Source organism: Prionailurus viverrinus, chromosome D2 (assembly GCF_022837055.1).
Source record: "Prionailurus viverrinus isolate Anna chromosome D2, UM_Priviv_1.0, whole genome shotgun sequence".
Lineage (NCBI taxonomy): Eukaryota > Metazoa > Chordata > Mammalia > Carnivora > Felidae > Prionailurus > Prionailurus viverrinus.
Genome location: NC_062571.1, coordinates 31,548,170 through 31,563,523, shown reverse-complemented (window position 1 = coordinate 31,563,523; position 15,354 = coordinate 31,548,170). Strand labels below are relative to the sequence as shown.

Genomic DNA, 15,354 nt, shown 5'->3' with positions numbered 1-15,354 from the left:
GATCCAATATTTAGAGCAGATGGAGGGAAGGGCAGCTGTCCTGGCTGGAGTGGGGAGGTGCCTGAGAACCTTCATGGCTGGGTCCCCACATTTTCTGCTTTGGGGCTCTGAGAAACGACAGCCATTACACCCGCTAACTTGTGAGGTCCCTTCCAACCTGAAAGAGGCTTCTGTTCTACGAAGATGCTCAAAATGTCACTCTGTCTGACCCCCCTCTATGAAATCTACAGACCTGGAAAAACCCGGTAGAATTAAGTCACATCCAGGCGATCTTTCCTTTGAAGTGACTATTTCATCACCCACGATAACCACAGAACAGAACAACCGGGCCTGAAAATTCTACCTTGGTTTTTTCCCAAGACTGCCTCTTCTCCACTCTGAGGCAATAACCTATAGAGTTTCCTGAAGTGCGACTCCAGTGTTGGACAGCGCTGTGTTGAAATTCACAAAGATCCGTCAATTTGCAAATCTAGTACTCTGATGGGGGACCCGGTGAACTATCATCGGACCTAAAAGTTTATGTTGTAAATTATAAAAGCTATTGGAGCTTACTTTTTCATATTCTACCACCACTGTTTAATTTTAACGGCTTTATTGAGCAGTGAAGGGAGCACAGAGTACAAGTTGGCATAATATATGTCATTATTAGTGCCAGGCCTCGTAAACACAGGGCCCGGGTTTTCCAGGATCGGGTTGATTTTACTTTGTGATATTTTTGGCCTGTCGTTATGGAAACGCCCCGTATTTAGGCATCCAAACTATATCATCAGGACCGCCTCTTATATCCAGAAACAAGCCCCAAATCTCTGATCAGATTGTGTGTTGCGATTTAGGGTTAAACAATATGGTCGCCGCCGCAAATTCTGGAGTCCCGGGATCAGCTGAAGTAAACGTGCCCGGACCGAGGCCGGTGGTCCGGTGCATATTTCCACACACACTTCTGTCACAGCGCAAGAATTCCGACTTGAATTACTTACTCCATTCCACGTCCAAATTGGCAACGCCAGTCAAATAAATCGGGCCAAGGATGATGGATGGTGAGATGGATAAATGAACAGTAAGGGCTTCAGAGAAACCACCAAATTCATCTTATTTAATGCGTGGCGACAAGACAGTTTAAAGTATAGGGTGATGTGGCTCCATCGGATCGTCTTTATCTTTCACCTGACATAGGCAGGTAACACAGTGATGCAAATAACAAGTTTTAGAATAAGAATCTGCATAATGAGAAGCAACCCCCTTGCTCTCCCGTCGCGGAGGTAAGGATGTGGGGCTGTGGCGCGAGGCTGCCTGGGCTGGGGTCCCAAGTCTACCTCCGCCCAGGTGTGGGCACGTCCTCAACCTCTCTTTTCTTTTCTGTCATTTGGGTATAACAATGGTATCTACCTAAAGTGCTGTTGTAAGAATGAAATGAGTTAATGCACATAAAATGTCTGGAACAGTGCCTGGCAGGCAGGAAGGCATTCAATAAACATTAGCAATTGTGACTTATTTCCATGGAAGCAACAGTTTCGGAGAACGATTTTCCTGGGATGCAGGCTGGCACTTCCCCTCTGTTTCAAAAGCAACTATTGCAACACTATAGCGTTTGATGTTCTGTGTCTACCACGAGGCTTGAACTCGGCAACATCTATTTCCCTCACTGATCTTAGGGGCGGTAATGAAATGTCAGCTCTGGGGAAGCTCCCAGAGCTACCTAATCTACTGAGAACCTTGTGACAGTGACCTTTTATTTTTCCCAAGGCGGGGCACTTTGGGGCCCCTCCTAGTCTAATCCCGCATCCCCCCAAAATCCCATCTGCCGGAGAATTCACAATCATCATGAGGTTAGAATCGTAGGATTTCACAAAATCAGGATCTAAGACTGAAAGGGACTTGAGCCATCGACTATTTTTAGGGGTCCCTCCTAATTTCAGCCACCGTAAAAGGTGTGGCATGGGAGGAGCTCATGAAACAGCTTGTCCATGACCCCACGGTCTGTGTGAAACCGGACCTAGGACCAGCCCCCTAACCCCCACTTCTGGAACCCTGGGCTGGGGCTGTTCTTCCTACACCGTTACCCTTTGCATAGTGTTATGTACACATTTGACCTTAAATGAGTGTTTGAAGGCAACTAGCCTTAAGTATTTGTTTCAAAAGTATTTTGAGGGTGCCTTTTGTGATTTTTCTGGTGGTGGTGGGGAACGAAGTAGCCTTTCAAACACTTATCTTTCCCTCCAACTTAATTCCCAAAATATATCCCAGTGTGCATCCAGGAGAAAACAAACCCTCCATCCTGAAGTTTTCACTACCTTTTTAAAATACTACCTGCCAGGGCGCCTGGGTGGCTCAGTCAGTTGAGTGTCAGATTTCAGCTCAGGTCATGATCTCAAGGTTCATGGGTTCGAGCCCTGCGTCGGGCTCTGTGCTGACAGCTCAGAGCCTGGAGCCTGCTTCAGATTCTGTGTCTCCCTCTCTCTCTGCCCCTCCCCTGTTCGTGCTTTGTCTCTCTCTCAAAGATAAATAAACATAATTTTTTTTTTTAAGTACTACCTTCCAATACCATAAAATTGTTAGATGTCATACCTCTATTGGTTCATTTTTTTTTCCTTCTAAATCTAATTTAATGGGTGGCTCAGTCATTTGAGCCGCCAACTCTTGATTTCAGCTCAGGTTACGATCCCAGGGTCATGGGATCGAGCCCTGCATTCTGGTTCTACACTGAGCGTGGAGCCTGCTTAAGATTCTCTCCCTCTCCTGCTGCCCCTACTCCGATCGTGCTCTCTAAAATTAAAAAAAAAAAAAAAAGATAGAAATGATAAACTGTTGGTTTAGTTCTCTTTGACCTGAACCTTGGCAGGGCAGGGACTCAGCCTCGAAAGAGCATTTATGTGACGACAGTCTGGTCAAGCATCCTTCTGCCTGCCTTGGACCCTTTCCCGCTCTCCTCCAATCCTCCTGCAGTGTCTGTGAAGCTTGGTCCTCCACCCCCCCCCCCACCCCCCCCACCCCATTCCAGCCTAAAACGCTGTTCTCCCTGTAAACACTGTTGTAACATTTTATTGTGGCTTTTATTACACATTATCAATCACTTGTATCTTAATTGTATTTAGTTATGCAAGTAATATAGAAATCAATTCAAATTGTAAAATTTCAAACGTTGTAACAATGGTTACAGATGGGTATGAATAATTGTGTGACTAATCTCTTCCTTGACAATTCCTCCAGTTGTCTCTTCCAGTGGGTGTCTTTACAGCCCTATCTGTTTTTGTATGTATTTTTACTTATGGGAATGTATAGTATTATTATTTTTTGATAGTCCCATACAGTACATATTGTTCTGTCATTGCCTTTTTCTTTAATCATATGGTTTGATGACCTTTCCGTCTCAGCATACATAGACTTACTTCGTTCTTTTGAACTGTTGCCTAATTATCCAGAAGTAAATGTGCCATTATTTAGCCATTCCCTATGATGGCCATTAGGTTGCTTTTAGTTTCAAAACTACCAAAACTCTGCACACTTGTGCCTGCTTCTCTAGGATATACACGAAGAAATGGAATGGCTGGGTCATAGAATGTGCACATTATTAACTTTAACAGTGCCAAACTGCCCTGCAAATTGGCCGTTTCAATTTACACGCCTGTTAGCAGTGCAGGAAAGCCCCCGGTTTCCCACTCAGCTTGCCAAGATTAATTACTTTTTACCTGCACATGTTATCGCCTAGGCTTAGGATGTAAGCTCTCTGAGAGCAGGGCCCATGACTACCCCATATTTGCATTTCTTCCCGCATGCAGAGGTGTTTAATAATTGGTGCCCAATAAATGTTTGTTCAATGATCTCCCACCATAAGTTCTTTGCTCGTCTTTTGCAAAAAAAAGCATTTACCAAGGGTGCATCTTTGAGGCTATTTCTTTTTATTTTTTTTAAGTTAAAAAATATTTTTAAGGTTTTATTTACTTATTTTTGAGAGAGACAGAGTGTGAGGGAGGGGAGGGAAGGGAGGGAGGGAGAGAGAGAGAGAGAGAGAGAGAGAGAGAGAGAATCCCAAGCAGACTCCAGGCTGTTAGCACAGAGCCCAATGTGGGGCTCGAACCCACGAAACTGTGAGATCATGACCTGAGCCGAAACTAAGGGTCGGACACTTGACTGACTGAGCTACCTAGGCACACTTGAGGTTATTTAAGAATGAAAAACATTTTTTAAAAAGTTGCTCATGGGGTGGGTGCCTGGGTGGTTCAGTGGGTTAAGCATCAGACTCTTCATTTCAGCTCAGGTCATGATCTCACGGTTTGTGAGATTGAGTCCAGCCTCCTGCTTTTGGCTGACATCAGGGAGCCTGCTTGGGATTCTCTCTCTCTCTCTCTCTCTCTCTCTCTCTCAAAAAAAAAAAAAAAAAAAAAAGTTGGTTGAATTTTTGCTCTCTGTCTCAAAAAAAAAAAAAAAAAAGTCGGTTGAATTTTTGCACACCCTTCCCCCTAGCCAAGTTACAGATATATTCCATTTAAAGTTGCCTGAGGAAAACAGGACTCCCTCCTGCTCTGCTTGGCAGGAGGCAGTGAAAACAGACCTGGCTGTCTCAGACAATAGCCGGTAGGGTGTCTCACCCACTGGGAAAAGCTACAGAATCCCTGGGAACTAGACAGAAGATGGGATGGGGAGAGAGTAAGGTCAGACTCTTTGGAACATTCTGGATCCAAGGAGCTAAATTCTTTGACAGAGTTTTGAAAGAGAGGAAACCATTAATAATGCCCAAAGCACGTCAATAAATGGATCCAGGCGAGGAAGAAATTGACAGGCTAGCAGAACTGGAGTGCAGAGGTGGGCATATATACATTTTTAAATTTGGATACAGGAAAGGGAGGTTTTAAAGGTGTGAATTACTCGATCCATGATAAACTTTTCCTCCAGGCAGAGCCTATTTTTATTTACATGATCATCTCGGCTACAGCGATTCTAAAAACCATGAGCGTGTTTCCAAATCTTGGCGTTCTGAACACTCATTTGAAAAAAAAAAAAAAAAAAAGGAGTTTTCCAAAGGAGTAAGTGATAACGTTCAGTTAAATATGAACGAACTGAGAATTCTGTGTCGCTTAGTTTGTTTCCACAAAGGAACTGGTCCTAAATAAGAAACAACACAAACGGAGGCGCATTTCGCTCTTGATAACGTTTCTGTTTCTCGACACAAACACAAATGAGGAAAGTGAGGAAACCAATTTGCTAGGGGGTGCTGACCACCTCCAGAAGAACAGGCCCCTGAGGCCCGGGGATCTAGGCCCGGGCCCTGGGTGGACTCCCCCCTGGCCGAGTAGAGGCTGGAGCGCACCGCTGTTCACCGGCGCCGCGGGAATGCGGGGACCACCTTTACTGTCCGGGCCGCACCGCCCCAGACACACAGGGACCTGCGCTTTGGTTCCTCGGCCCGCTGCTTCTGGCCTCCTTCACCTCTTCGCCCATCGTGGGACGGTTGCCATTAAACCCCGGCAGTGACCGGGCCGAAATCACGCCCGCGGTGGCTCCGGAGCAATCGGCGACAGGAAACTCCTGGAGAAGGAGGCTCATTTGGCCCTTTGGGGGCTCAATGCCCTTTGGCCATTGTTGGGAGGAACAAAGAGGGCAGGAGCGGAGGGCGCCCCCACGAGGAAAGGCGGGGAAGGACACCCACGGGCGCGATTTAGGCGGCGGGCGAAGCTGGCACCGGGGTGCTCGGAGGCGCGGGCTGCGAGCCGCGGAGGTAGGGCCGGTCCCTCCCGCCGCGCCCCGCACGCGCTTTGCGCGCCGTCTGGCGCCCGCCGCAGCCCTTTCCTTCGTCGCGGCCGCTTTACTTTTGTCCCTTTTTTCCTTTTTATTACCATTATTATTATATATATATTTTTCCCGCGCAAAGCGGGAAGCCGGGACTGCCCAAGCGGGCGGCGGAGGGGCCGCCATTTCCCGGGGACAGCGCAGCGCGCGGCGGCACCGGGCGCCCCGGAAAGGGAACCGGAGGGGAGTGCCCGGCCCCGAGCCCTCCTCCGCGCCGGCCGGGGGCTCGCGGCGCTCGTGGCGCCCGGCGACCGTGCGGCAGCCCCCGGCCTCGCCCCCGCCGCCCGCGTCCCCGGCCTGACCTTCGGCGGCGCGGCCCGCCCCCGGCCCCCGGCCCCTTCCCTCCGCTCCGCGCCCCCGCGCCCCTTCCATTGTCAGCCCGGAGCGGCCGGCGCCCAGCCCCGCACCCTCGGAGGCCCCCCGAGCGGCCCACCGCCCCGGAGCGGTCCCCTCGGCGGCCGGGCGCCTCCCTCCTCCGCTCCGGCGCCCCGAACTCCGCATCCCGGGAGCCCTCCGCTCCCTCCCTGGCCGGCCTCGCCGCGGCCCGCCGCCGGACCCCGCATCCCGCCGCCTCCTCCCTCCTCGCCCAGGATGCCCCCGCTCCTCGCCGGCCGCTGCAATTTTACCGCTTCTTTAGCACCCCCCCCACACCCCCCGCCTTTATTTCCCGAGGAAGCAAGTTGGGCAGCTTGATTTATGAATTCTTCTCTCTTTCTTTTGCGGGGAGGGTCGGCTATCGGGGTGCGCCGGCAGGGGCCGGGCGGCGGGAGAGGCAGGGGTTCTCTCCGGCCCCTGCACTGCCCCCGCGGCGCGTTTTGTTTCCAGACCCCGGAGCCCCCTGAACAATAATGCCATCGCCATGGCGGGCTCACCTGGTGCTGCGCCGCCTGCTCCGGGCGCCCGGTGCCCTCGGCGCGCCGCTCCCGGGGCGCAGGTTCGGCCCGCGCGGCGCCGGTGCCGGGCAGGACTCTTTGCCTTTCTTTGGGTTCTATCGGTGCTTGTCAATGGCGGCAAGCGGCAGTTCTCCGGGCCGCGGATAGTAGCGGGGGGAGGAGGAGGAGGGAGAAGGGATTGCTCCTTCTCCACATAACCACCTCTAGGAGGAGTCGCTCAGCCTCATCCCCCGCCAGCCCAGGCTCCGCGACGGGTCCGGGGCTTTCGGTGGGGCTTGATGAGCTATTGTCCTTCAGGAGCATTAATGATGAAACCGCGCGGCCTCCGCGTCGCCCGCGGATCTGCTGGATGCGCTGAGGGCCACTTGCTAAGATGAGGCTTTCCCCAGGGCTGGGGACCGAAGCACTACGGTCACGATCCGGAGTCTCCCGTTTGCGGAATCCACCTTTGGTGGAAGAAGGCGGCGTGGGCGTTCATCGGGCAGTTCTGGGGAGAGTCTTGGAAGGTGAAAGCCGAAAATGCCACCTTCGATGCTCTCTCCTGTCCTCAGATAATGACAAATACTGTACATTAACGTTCGTGTGTACCACTGGGGCTGTAGCAAAGGGTAGCCACAGCCACAAGAACTGAGAACGTGTATCCATGCCTGCTGGCTTTTTATAAATTAAGACCAATTTAGATTCCAGCGTTGCATAATATTTGGAGTAGCAGATGTATGTTTTGGAGGGTAGGACTGTGTGCCTGGACATCCTTTTTAAGTCGGTTGCTTGGTAGTGTGTTAATTTGTAATATCCCAGCAGCTATTGATTAGCACAAGGCTATTGTCTTAAGGACCAAATGTTATTAGTTTCTAGAAAATGCATTTTTATGGGGATGGGGTGGACAATATTAGTGTGATAATGGATTAGTAGTTGCTCTGTTCTACTGGAAGCCAGGGCTGTCCTTTGTAACGGGAGACGTTGGTCAGGACTCCATGGTTGGGGGTGAATCAAAGCAATGTGTTTATTTCATGGGGAAATGTTCACTTGCTGTGGGCCATCCATGCTTTCTCTGATTTCTCCCTGATGAGGCAAAGGGTTGTGAGAGGCAAAATTTTGACCTCTTCAAAAAAGGAGAACCCCAGTTCTCCAGCAGTGGTCAAATGGACGCTTTTCAAAGCCTTTCCCATTTGGTAATACTGTGTGTATTTGGCCCCGTAAACTTGTAAATGTTTAGGCAACGGGAAACGTTAGGGTGACTGAGGGCCTCCAATTGCCTGAATGGGAAAGAACCCAAAGCAAGAATCCACTGCTCTCTGGATTTATACTAGTCAGTTGAGGCTGTTGATGGAATTAGTAGATAGCGTTTTAGACTATCTGCATTTTAAACAAGTGTTTTGCTGAGAAATCTGCCGACTTCCCGGAAGATCATGCATGTGTCTTAAGGGTATAAACACATCTCCGTTTGTTTAAATCTCATATGGCTTCTCGAACTCTTCTGGAAACAATGGTCTCAGTTTATTGGGGGCTTCCTTACTCTTCTTTTTACCCCGTTTACCCTCTCTATGTAGGATTTTACTGTTCTTTGTCTTTGAAGGTACTCTCCAGGTCAGAAATTTAGTCAGGATAAAGTCCGCGTTTCCCAAGACATATATTCAAAGGGTTTCAAATGATCCCTTGGGGCATCTCAAGTGGTTTCGATTTCCCTGTTCTAGAGGAAGTGCCTATATCCCTTCTTCTATAGATTTCTGGTGTCCACTCTTGATCAGAAATAACCTTCAGGCCAACATTCAGAAGGGTTCAGGAAGGAGCCCCTGGGAATGCTTGAAAAATACTCCTACCCTGTGACCCACTCAGCCAGGCTGACTGAGATATAGTTGAATAATTCATCAATATATATTAGATTCACATTCTCCCTGTAACTTCGCAATAAAAATGGTACACGTGGTCATTTTTATGTGCATTTTATGTAACTCATTTCATCCTAACATTTTGTTATGTGCTATCCTGAGAAAAAGGCTGGGTCTAAGAATTTACCAGGCAACATTCTCCCATTTCCTACTGGTTGTTTTCTTCCAATAGATGATGTAGTTGCAACTCAGAGAGTCAAGGGGAATGTCAGCTTCATAAGGCTCTTGTTCTTTGAATAGAAGGGATCGTAGAGTTCACCTGCCTTTATGTTATGGGCAGACATTTGATATTCAAATGGGTGACGTGACTTGGTCAAGGCCATGTGGGTGAAACTTCGGGGCACTTCCAGATACCCAGCCTAAAGCAATTCCCCCCGACTCCAGACTTCTGAGGATGTAGAGGAACAGCTATGCAACCTAATGTGCAGACCTAGCTAAGTTATATATGTTATTGGGCATCTGACACATGCCCAAGAAATTCACCCAGATAATAGTGTGTAGTTAAAATACATTGAAAACAGCGTAATTATTAATTCACCAGTCACTGTGAGTTCTGCAGTGGCCAATAGCTCAGGGAATCTCAGACAAGGAGACTAATAAAGCGATAATGAGAGTTTACACTTACTGAATGCTTGCGATGTGCACTGTTGTTTTACATTTACCAACTCACTTGCTCCTCGCAACAACGCTCTGGGTTGGGTACTATTTCCTTCTCTGTACGGATGGAGACACGGAGGCAGAGAGTGGATGAGAAACTTGCCCACAGTTAATGGAGTTACGAAGTGACGGATTCATGCTGTTAATTCCTGTGCTAATAATCTGGTGATAAGGATGTGCACATCCATTTTAAGCAAAGAAATTTTGTGATTGGTCACAGGATGGAAAGTCCCTTGACCATTCCCAATACATGTCCTCAAGGAGTCAGCGAAAAGCCTCAGTACAGGAGGTTTGGTTGATTACCACTGCACTGAAGACATTTTCTTAACCTTCGACCTGTATGTGTGCATAATGTTATGAATACATGGATTGATTGCGAGTTGACTCCGTTAGCGACAAGGATGTCTGGCAAACATTTTATTGAGGTGCAGGATGAACTGCTTCTCCACTTAGGGACAGGCATGTAGCATGCTTTAGAGATGAGAAAGAAAGAAAGAAAGAAAGAAAGAAAGAAAGAAAGAAAGAAAAGGAAGAAGAAGAAAAAAGATGCAGCCATGCAACTGGGTTCATCTTCTATTGAGTCTACGTGTCATTCATTCACAAAATCTTCCATTTTAAGAATAACTTCATTGATTCTGCCCTCCCAAACCATTTAACTTTCTCATGATCCCAATTTATGATGTTGTGTGAATTGAGTGGGTGTTTATTTTCCATAGTTCGTTCTCATCTAGTTCATGACATAGATTACAATTTGTGATCGTTTTAGCCTTCTGAGATCTTGGTATGCAATTACCATATTAATTTCCTGACCCTTGCCCCTTCCAGAAGTCATGCAGGTATGTATTTATATCTGACCTACGTGACTAGATGGGTATAAGATTTATATATCCAGAATAATTTCATCTGAGAATTTCTGTTCTCCTTTGAAGTAACTTGAGCTTCCCTGGGAGTGTCATGGAAACAGATGGAAATCATTGGTTTAAGCTCTTCTTTGAATGTAAGTTAGGCAATTCTAGATGCCGTATTAATTCCATTAAGACGCCAACTGGCATAACTCTAAATAGCAATGTGGAGGCCTGAGGTTATGAGTGTAGACAGAGCGCCAGGCTGAAAAGCACCCCACTATTCCAGGAAGCAAATACAGCTTTTAAATGTACCCTCTAGCTTGAAAAATTCCAGGCAATCTGATTTAAAATTTTTTATTAGATAGAAATATGCAAAGTCTTCCCTGATGTTATAGCTCGAACACTGAACATTTGATTAACATTTAATTAAACATTTGATATCCTTGATCAAAACTGGCGGCTTTAGGATCTTAATCACTTATGAAAGGGAATGATGTCTTTAAAAAAACACATAGGCAATTATTATGCCAACAAAGCCTATTCTTAGTAGCTCTGGTTAAAATGAACATCTTTGTCTCCTATCAAAAGAGACATCTTAATAGTCCAGTTTTTTTTTGTTTTTGTTTTTGTTTTTGTTTTTTAAATTTTTTTCAACGTTTTTTATTTATTTTTGGGACAGAGAGAGACAGAGCATGAACGGGGGAGGGGCAGAGAGAGAGGGAGACACAGAATCGGAAACAGGCTCCAGGCTCTGAGCCGTCAGCCCAGAGCCTGACGCGGGGCTCGAACTCACGGACCGCGAGATCGTGACCTGGCTGAAGTCGGACGCTTAACCGACTGCGCCACCCAGGTGCCCCTGTTTTTGTTTTTTTTTTAAACAACAACAAAATATGTCCTTTTGGATACTAAGTCCTGACCATTTGGTTCTGGGAAAGGGGATTTACATGACTGAGTATGTGTGAGTGTGTAGATGAGTATCTATGTAGATACATCTGTATATGAATTTATAAATGTCTGGTGTGCGTCTTACGTGTGCGTATGTTGTAAGGCGGGTCGTGACAGAGACTGCGGGGGGCTCAGCGAAGGGGGATACTTGGATTTTAAAGAATCTACCAAATGTTTAGCACTTAACTGGTGACTACATTGTAAAAGAAGATTTAATGTTTCAGGTTTTTAAGGGAAATACACCGTCAGCCCCGATTATGCAGAGTTGTGGTTAGGAAAATAAGGCACGAGGTGTCATTATTAATGGAAACAGAACGCGGAGCTGAGGGGAGCGAGACAGTTCGTATCTTGCTCTGTACAGTGCCAGAGCTCCCTGGGAGATCATCCCGTTACCCCCAGGCAGAGCTCTTCGCCACAATTGGGATGGGAAGTGGCAGCACGCGTCTAGAGACGTTGGACCTTAGCATCTGTGTTGGAAGATGGGAGCAATGTGGCCCTCACACCCAAACAAAATTGCTCTTTCCAGTTTAGACCCATTCTAGAGAATGGGGGCACAGATTTTCCAAATCCACAAAAGCAGAATACCATAGTAAAACTATAATTTATTTATACAAATGGTGTGTTTTTACAAAGGCCATCTGTCAGTTGACTCTCTGATCTAAAACAAATCTGTTTGTTCCCCAAAAGAAATAACATGTCTGTTGAAAAAGGATTTATGGACGACAGGCTGCCCAATCCACCAGCCATTGGTATAATAGGAACTATTTATGATATATTTACTTCTACAGGAGTGCTGTGAGTGGAAACTATTACTTGTAAAGTATGGTAATTAATTTTTCATTACCTCAAAGCCAAGAAATGGAGCCCAGTTGCATTTATTAAGATGACTGCATGAAAAACATGTTTCTTCTGGAAAAAAAAAATCCAAATAAAAGCGTTCAGAGAGCTTTGGCAATGTGGGAGCTCACTGCCCTGATGGGTGCTGGTGGGGCCATGGGCTTGGACTTGAGCACTGGATTTGTTTTTGGAGGACAAGAGGCCAGATCATTATTGAATGACCCTGGCCGCTTGATCTCTAGGTACCACTGAGAGCCCTTACTGGAAATTAGATGTTACTAGTAATACTAAATAGAAAAAGGACTCTAGGCTGGGAGAGAGAGCAACGGAAGAGGAGAGAAGGCCCCCTGTCCCCATCCCCTGTACACAAAGGGGACAGTCAAGTGAATATTTATTAATATTTATTTCTGAATGGAATCTAACATTTTTTAAATATGAACTCTTTGCAAGACTCCATGCCAGGTCAAATGAGAGGTACAAAGAGGCATCTTCTCTCAGGAAGCTTGCCATTTATCTGATAACTGAGGGCATGGTGACATGCAGAAGTCACCTCGAAATTATCAGTGAAAAATTGTTAAGAGTTAGGAGTTACCTCGTCACTGAACACCTTTCTTGAGTGAATACCGATTTCTACATTTTGGTTTTCCAAAGCGTTCTTAAAATGAGCTAAACCAGGCTTTCCCCCAAGTGTTTATTTTATTGACTTTTATTTTTTGGTTTTCAAACATTTTGAGAATAGGTAATCGTTGAATAAAACCACAAGGTCTACAGGTGGACAATCCACAGGGTCCTTTCCCTTGTCTCCCCCAGGCAGCCGGTTGTCCTGTTTAAGGGCGCCAAAGTTACGTTCCTTCGGTGTCTTTCCAAGCATGTACTTTCCTCCCTGTTGGTGGACAGAGGTCTTGTCTGTCTTCCCTGGACTCTGGAAGAGTCTTAGCATTCAACGCTTCAGGGGACAGACGCTAAGCACATCCCCTCCTCTCTGCTGAGGTCTCAGGCAGAAGAGTGGATGTAGAGGCTCAGAGGCAAGATCCTGGTGAAGGTATAGGTTCGGGATGTCCTGCCAGTGCCTCAAGGTGAAAGACCCTCACCTCCGGATCTAGGAAAGTCCTCACATGGCATAAGTCAAAGCTCAAGGACACAACTGGCACTGAAATGTGTTTTGTCTCTCAGGCTGACCATCCAAAATCCCACCTCGGAAGATAAGAGGACCCTCCTTTTATTTCTTGATGGGTCCTTGGAGATGCCCAGATGCCGCTCAGCCGTATTTCCCACAAACACCTCCCAGTAATGGAGCTAGAGCTCAAGTGGGCACTGCTCTAGACCCCCATTGTGTAGACAGGTCTCTCAGGATAGTTAGACTGAGTCTGTCCCCAAGCTCCACCCTGCAAAGGGCATCGGAAGTGATGAGATGGTTTTTTTGTTGGGAACACATCCAAGGGCATATCTGCTTGGGACCTCTGCAGCCAGGGTCCACGGGCAGGGTCCCCTTCAGCTAGGGCTGCTAAGCTTCCCATCGGGAGGCTGGGTGTCAGCTCAGCCCTTGGGGGAACCCCAGGGTAGTGGCCAGGGCATAACACCGCCCTGGGTGCTGCATGGGCAGGAGGTTGATATAGCCAAGGCACTCTAAGACTTCAGAATAGTGTGGCTGGGGGCAGCTCTTGGCTTCCTACGGCCCTTTAACCATGGCATCCTCAGGTCTGGTTTTCGGGAACGTTCTTGCCTGCCCCTCCCCTCCCCTTTGTAGAGGAAATCCTGTGTCCATTCCTGGGCCTCAACACACCATTCCCTGCCTCACCTAATTATCCCTTCCATTTCAGGTGGGCTGGGAAGGAGTATCCGAGGCAAGAGGTGAGGGAGTTCATGCTAAAGGAGACTCAATCACTCACACCTTTGCTATTCATGAGGTTTCTCTCTCAATTTCTTTCTTTCTTCCTTCCCTCCCCTTTGATATTCTTAGCTTGGGTTTTTGGGCACTTCTAAGTCCATCAGGAGCTGTTAGGGTTCTTGGAAGAACCCTGGAATGTTCTGGAATGTTTTGTGTGAATGTGCATTTCTTTTGAGAGGATCCATCTTATGTTGTTGGCAGGATCTCAGAGAGATTCCCCCATCCCCCAAAGCTAGCTAATGCTGACTCAGTTTTTTCATCTTGCCCCAGGGCCAGCTGAGAACTGGTTCCATTGTTATGAGGAAACTTCATTCCTCCCTTTATAGCAGAGATTGACAAACTTATTCTGCAACTGGCCAGATAGTAAAATATTTTAGGCTTCTGTGCCAAGAGACAACATGGAAGTCAATGTAGGTACTTATATAACAAGAGGGAAAAGAAATTTCCATAACATTAAAAAAATTTTTTTTAATTTTTTAATGTTCATTTATTTTTGAGAGAGAGAGAGAGAGAGCGCGCGAGTGGGGGGGGGGGTTGCAGAAAGAGAGGGAGACACAGAACCCCAAGCAGGTTCCAGGCTCCGAGCTGTCAGCCCAGACCCTGATGCGGGGCTTGAACTCATGGACTCACGGAGCGTGAGATCATGACCTGAGCCGAAGTCGGCTGCCCAACGGACTGAGCCACCCAGGCGCCCCCATAACATATTTATTAATAAAATTTTGACTATAAGAACAGTACATTTTTTTTTTGTAATACAGATTTATAAACGAAAGAACAGAATTCTATTTTAAGGGTGATAGCATTTCTCATAGTAGGGGTTCGAAGTTCGCGTTCGCTGTCATCAAAACCGATTGCAAATGTTCATCTGTTAATGTACTAATGACTAATCCACTGCATGTGTTCAAACTGCCATATTTAACTGGAGGAGATCCTTCATTATGTGTAGAAGAAATTTCCTTTTCACGTAAGGGAAACAAATGGCTCAGAAATGGTCACAGGTGGAAGAAAAAACTCATCTGTCGGGCAAGTAGATGAACTGTTGACACACCCCCAGACTTCCAACTTTTAAAATTAAATTAAATTAAATTAAATTAAATTAAATTAAATTAAATTTTATGTTATTTTATTTATTTTGTTTTATTTGTGTCCACATCATTCATGGAAGGAAGAATGAATGTAGAGATTAGAGATTTGATTCCAGTTCTAGTTGCTCCATTGTGTGACCTTGGGCAAATGAGAGAATCGCTTTGAGTCTAGTTTTCTCATCTAAAAAATGCTAATAGCAGTTAAAATTGAGGTTTTGGTGGTTTCTTTGTTTTTTTTTAACCGAATTTTGCTTTTGTAATCGTGTCTTTAAATATTTGGTCTAGGGGCACGTCGGTGGTTCAGTTGGTCGAGCGTCCGACTCTTGATTTCAACTCGGGTCATCGTCTCACAGTCACGAGATCGAGCCCTCATTCAGCAAGGAACCCGCTTAAGAGTCTCTCCCTCTCCTTCTGCCCCTCCCCTGCTTTGCAAGCATGTTCTCTCTCTCTCTCTCAAAAAAAAATTTTTTTTTGGTTAAAATGAACCTAAAATGAATCTTTAAAATGAATATTATCTAATAGATAAGCTTA

General features: G+C 46.6%; 1 protein-coding gene across 1 annotated transcript in view; it reads right to left on the bottom strand.

Annotated features, from left to right (window-relative positions):
* The window catches only part of LOC125148175 (core histone macro-H2A.2), a 59,019-nt gene extending 52,216 nt beyond the window's left edge, over window positions 1–6,803 (bottom strand). The window contains exon 1 of the mRNA XM_047825978.1: window positions 6,657–6,803. The gene's annotated coding sequence lies outside the window, so the exon portion shown is untranslated. The remainder of the gene's footprint in view (window positions 1–6,656) is intronic.
* Between the last annotated feature and the right edge of the window lie 8,551 nt (window positions 6,804–15,354).